The sequence below is a fragment of the Prinia subflava genome, chromosome 5 (genome assembly GCF_021018805.1).
Source record: "Prinia subflava isolate CZ2003 ecotype Zambia chromosome 5, Cam_Psub_1.2, whole genome shotgun sequence".
Taxonomy (NCBI): Eukaryota; Metazoa; Chordata; class Aves; order Passeriformes; family Cisticolidae; genus Prinia; species Prinia subflava.
The window spans coordinates 41,019,654-41,025,653 of NC_086251.1; positions in this window are offsets into that span (position 1 = coordinate 41,019,654).

The window sequence follows — 6,000 nt, forward strand, 5'->3', positions numbered from 1 at the left end:
GAGTGCAGGACAGGAAATGGCAGGTGTAACTTTTTCTTGTAGACTGCAAAGCAGTTGCTCTGCTTGAGCCTCAGGTGAGAAAAGAAGAGGGAGAAGTTTTCAAAAATGCCCCCAGTTCCTAGGAACTTGGATCAGCCCTCTGGGATGTGCCTGGCCAAGGCATAGAGTAATATTCTCTTGCTGGTCTCCACAGACCCTGTATTGCAGAGGGGTAATGCAAGGTGTGCTTAGGGGCTGCACAACAAATCTTTGGCAGAATCAGGGTTAGACATAAGGAACCTGAAGTTCCCAATCAAACATGGCTTTCATATACCTGGCAAGTGTTTCTCATCTTCAATTCAAACATGGCAATTCAATGCAGAGCAGCCTTGCTTAGTCTTTGTTCTGCTCTGTACTTACATTGCTGAGGCAGAGCTGCAAACCTGTCAAAGTGTGTGTGTCAACAGCATGTTTAGCTCAGTGAGCTGGCATGAGGTGTCTGCCCAGGGACTTGCTGGGATTCTGGATGGGTGTAAATATCTACCTACAGATGGCATCTGGTAGACTCCAAGTTCAATAGAGCAGTACTGTGCAAATGGTGAGCCTCATCCCAGATAAAGTAAAAGAAGTGCATAAAGGAAAAATTAAATCTAAGTCCTATCAGTTTTAGAAATCTCTGGGTTTGCTTGTAACAATACGTATTTGTAGGCTTTCTTGGTGGAGGTGCCTTACTAGAGTGCAGTTTGTCAGTGATGGGGGAATATTGGAGCTGAGACAGCTGAGGAAATAGCAGCTGAAAAAAAGCCAGACCCAGCAACTTTTCATTAAAGAACCTCTTAGAGGGCCTCTGGCTGGCTGTTTTATTAAGTGTGATGAAGTGAGTGGAGGTGCGGGGGAGCTCCTATGTTAATAAGTTGGAAAGGCAGTGCTGTTCCTCTCTCCAAAGCATCTCAGGGAAAGTGGAATTAATTCATGGCATATGCTCCCAGCATCTGCCGCGGTGACCCGCAGTGGTAGGAGCCGAGTGCCAGGCAGAGCCTGTATTCCCAGCTCCGCTCCGGGCCCGTGCGGGCGGTGTGGCTGCTCCGGGGAACGCACCCAGCTGCCAGCCCCGGCCACGGTACTGCTGCCTCTCAAGAAGGAGACATGCTCTAGGCTTAGGGAGGGAGAAAGGGGTGTTTGGATATAAAAGAGATGTGTGTGAATGAAAGCTAATCCAGTTTGTCCTAAACACCCGAAATTCCTCCTGGTGCATTCCCCGACCAAGACCTCCCTTCTCCAGCCATCTGACTTGTCCTGCTTTGAGGTTCTGAGTCCTCAATTTTCCTCTTCCTTCTTTCCTACCATATCTTTACAGATGATTTGATCCTCTGTGAGAGACAGGACAGACATATTTGATGTTAAATGGGATTTCATTCTCTGTTTAATGGCTTCTGGGAAATAACTTTTCACACCTTATTTACCCTTGACTGACCCAGACCACTAGTACAGAGTGCTGGGGTAATCTTTGCCTGTGCTTCATGATCTGCCTTTGAGCTTTCCCTCAGGAAAGGGCACCCAGAGCCAGCCCTTCAGGCTGCTCTTTCTGCAGCCACATCCTTCCAGCTTTTTGGATGCCTGAGATATGGGACACTTTCATGGCCTGGAGAGCTGACAGAGCCAGGAGAAACTGGAGCAGTGGGTGATCCCCAGGCAGGGCAGAGATGCCCCGTGCTGCTTCTGTGCTCTCCCAGCAACTGCTCCTTGCAGCTTCTCCACTTGTGCTCCCTTTTGAAATGTGGTGCCAGAGTCGTGACTGTGCAGGGATGGTGCTGTGCTGAGTGAGGGCCAAGGCAGGGCAACACAGGGGATCCACAACTGGCTGTCCTGGTGGGACCAGTCCTCTCAGGGCTGTGCTTTATCCAGAGGGATGACCTGCACTCCTGGCAGCCTAGGAAGGACCTTGATTGATTTGGTCATGAATGTTGTGTGACACGGATGTCCAGAGTTCCTTAGCCCATTAATCTCTCTACCAGGATCCCTGGGGAGATGGAACATTTCCTCCTAGTGCCCTGTTACTTGCATCCACCCCAGCAGGCTGCTCTGTGCAGACCTCACTGGGGCCAGAACAGCTCCATGCCACAGGCCCTCTTATCAGGCTGCATCTCCTGTCACTTTCAGGACCACTTCATTATCCTTTTATTAGCCCTCTTCTCCTGCTTATCATTATTAATAATCACACTGGATCAGCTGGAGTGCTGACAGCTGCCCCTTGTCTATTCTTTCTGTCTATTTTAATCCTGCCTGCTTATCTGAAATAAACCTGATCCTTTTTCTTTTAATTAAAGAAATTTGGTGAGCCAGCCCCTCCTTCATGCAGAGATAGGACTGATCACACCAGTGATATGGAGGGAGCAGGAAAAGGGGCAGATTACTGGGTGACAGTGTTTTCCACAGCCCAGAGATATGGGATGTCAGAGAGAGGCTGGAAGAGACTGAGGCACGTGTGTTGTGAGCAGAAACACAGCACTGGGTCACTGTGAGGTACTTATTTTGGGGGTCTCTGTGTCTGGTCCAATGTACTGATGCAGAGCTGTGTGACTACACTGCACCAGTGCAACACAAACTGTGTTCACCTCTCTCTGTTTAGGGTAGGTGGCAGTAGCAATGCCAGGCTCAGAGCCGGTGTGAGTGGCCAGGGCTGCTGGGATCACTGCAGCTCCTACAGGGGCTAGAGGAGGTTGTTTCTCAGTGCTTTATAGTGCTGCCAGAAGATGCAAGTGCTGGTCTTCACAGTGATGCTCTGGCTTTGTGCTCCCACAAGCATTGCTTCCTGGGGCCACCGATCTCATTCTACTCTCAAAAATGCCTTGCTGGGCAATTTGCTTGAGCTGAAATATTTGTGTTGTCTGTAGGGACAGGTCACTCAAGGAAGGGCTGTGCAAATAGGCTGGGAGAAAATTGTTGTTCTAATTCACACTTTTATGAACCCATAAACTCAAATCTGCATTCATTGCAATCTGCAAAGTGACTGGAGTGTGGGCTGAAATGCTTAGAAAGTGTTAATCAGGAGTCCATAACAAAGCAAAACTCTCTGAAGTGCAGCAGCAGGGGTATTCAACCTCAGTGCTAAACAGGCCGGGTCTTTGGCTCTCAAACGCTTAATTTCAGATGCACAAGTTGCAGGTTGACTGAATGCGTATGTACCCTCTGTACAGAATATGGCCACTGGCTCAGATTTGTAGGGCTGTTTCACCTGAGAGGCTGTGGGCCCAGGAAGGGTATAGGGCAGAACTTCCTGATGCTCGAGTGAGAGTGTAGCTTTGAAATCCTGTCAAGCAGAGCCGTGCTGGCTTCTGTCCCTGTGCTTCTGTTGCTTGTGACTATTGCAGCTGCCTGGGGTGAATGTTAACCTGCAGTTCAGATGTTGGTGATGGAGCTGCCACAGTACAAACCCATGTATGTGGCTTCACAGATCCTTTAAAAATATGTGATTCTCTAAAAATCACAGACAAGAATTGTGTTTGGTGACATTTATGCTTCTCTGTGAAATGTCCTACTGCTTACAAAAAATCTCTTCATCATTACCTAATGTTGAACAAAATGTTTGAAAAATGAGAACATTCAGGATTCACTTGCCCAAACTGATATACTATTGACTGATCGGCTTTGATTATCTGACTCTGCTCCTTCAGCAAAAATCATTCCTTTTTTGAACACAAGTAAGGAAAATTCTCAGGATGGTTTTTGGTCCTGAAATGATGAGGGACACTGTATTTGGTGCTGAGGGACATTTTGAATCAGCCAAAAGAGATGGACTTGGTGTCCATGTGATAGGCTAAAGTCTTGCTCTGATCATTACCCTGATCAGCAAGAACTACTCACAAAGCCAGGAAAAGGCTTTGGGAAATTGCCAAAGAATTTGATCCTAGTCAAGCAAACTTCTCAGTGCTTGGAGTTCCAAAGCCAAATTAGAGCTAAGCTCGCGGCTCCCTGTGGCCTGCAAGGTTTTATGTGCAGATGGCTGTGGGCTTGGTGAATCAACCTCACAAATAAATGAATAAATGGGCAATAATAGTTCAGGCTCTGGTAGCTGTACCTGAGTTCACTCACAGCTAGTCCAGGTAGCAAATCTAACCCAGAGGGACAAGAAACAGCCTAGACTTGCCCTGCTGAATGCTGTAAGTGCTCTTTAGGATCTGAGCTAGTTCCTTTAAAGCCTCTCTAGTACTGGTCTCTGCAGTGCTCTATGCCTCACAGAGGTATTCTTACTCATTTCCATGGCTTTCAAACCCATAGTCCCCAAGACTGAAGATCCTGTCTATTCCTGTGCATAGGGGATTGGATTTCCTTCATTTCATACAGAGGGACCAGAGTTGTAGGCTGATAATTCAAGTTGTCCAGGGTCCCACAGTGAGACTGTGACACAGATAGGAACCAAATCCAGCCCCTCTTAGCATCCATCCAATTTCACAGCCACATTACTTTGCTAACTGAAATTATGCACAAGGCCAATATATTTATTTTGATTTTCAGCTGAGAGCTGGTTTCAGGCCAGAGATCTCCTTCCAGATTTTCATAAACTCAAAGTAAATCTTTATAGTCTCTGTACAAAACCTCTTCCCCAGGAACAGCACCACCACACTGCCCACCTGGTAGTGTGCCTGCTAAGATAAGGAACTGTAATCATGTCCTGCAAAAACTGCCTTCTACCATGAGACTGCTCTGTTATCCCAGAAATAGCCTGGGAAAGAGATCAGTTGTGAATGAGCCCAACTATTTTCCAGTGGAAACTCTGGAAGTCTGAAGCCACTAGGGTTCTTCAGCCTGCTGATGTCTCTCTCTACAGAGAGAGTTCTGCTGAGTTCAGCAGATGACCACAAAGTAGGGATGGAAAGTCTCCATGCTGAGAGGTGCACAGGCCATTCAGAAAGGCTTTGGTAAGTCATACTGCCTTAAGATTAACCAAGCAAATGCAATGAGTTTTTTTGTTTGGTTGGTTTCTTAAGTCACATGGTGGTCAAGAGCCTTTAACAAAACTATGAGCCCTGCCTGTTCCAGAGCCTGTAGGCTCTTGTCAGAGGATATCCCAGCCCCAACAAAGTTTTTTAAGTGGAACTGGTTGTGGCACTGTCTGTGACAGCTTCTTGTGACATAAAATGGGCAAAGAGAGAGCCCTGTAAGATACTTATGACTTGCATGACACGCAATTAAGTATGGAGTTTAGAGAATATTTGTTCAGTGAACGCAATGTCACATTACAGAAATGTACCTGGAATGGTTGTGTGGGTCTAAAACATCCATCCTTAACTCATCAGATAAATGGGGTTTTTGTTCTCATAAAGTGGACATATGTCTGTGTCATACTGGACACAGGCCTTTCCTTGGGTGGAGGTGTCCCTGTGCCATACAGAGCATACCTATAGCTCACTAACTGAGCACGTTCTGTCTTGTTGGGCCCAGGGATCTGTTTGTCTGTCAGTATAACATGCACATGCACCAGTGATGGCTGGGGCTGGAAGTATTTATGGCAATTAAAATGTTTTGCCTGGAAGCTGTTTGGGGGCTTTTTTGAAGTGAGGATTTTCAGACTTCAAGGTGTTAACAGCCCCTCTAAACGGTTTTGTTTTTTAATTGCAGTAAATGACTGTGGAGCCATTAAACATTCGCCTCTCTGCAGTTGTTTCTAAGCCCTTTCAGTCCTTCTTCTATTTATTCTGTTTAATTCAGTCAGGTAGCTTCGGGGCAGTGAAGATCAATACTTTACTTTGATAGAAAAGAGTCAGGTTTGAAACATAGAGATAAAACTGACACATTTTGTATAAATTTAATTAAAAATGCACCTTTAGTGGCTTGTCACAAGCACAAAGCCAGCCTTCCATCTAGCTATCGCTCTGTCTCACTCTCTGTCTCTCTCTTTCCTTTCTTGTTCCTAACAGGAAGATCTCTGAATCTGCCTCACCAACAAAGCACCTCATTTTATGATTTTTGTCTTGAAAGTTTAGCACTGAGGGAGCAGAATAGAAGGGATGTGAAATTCTA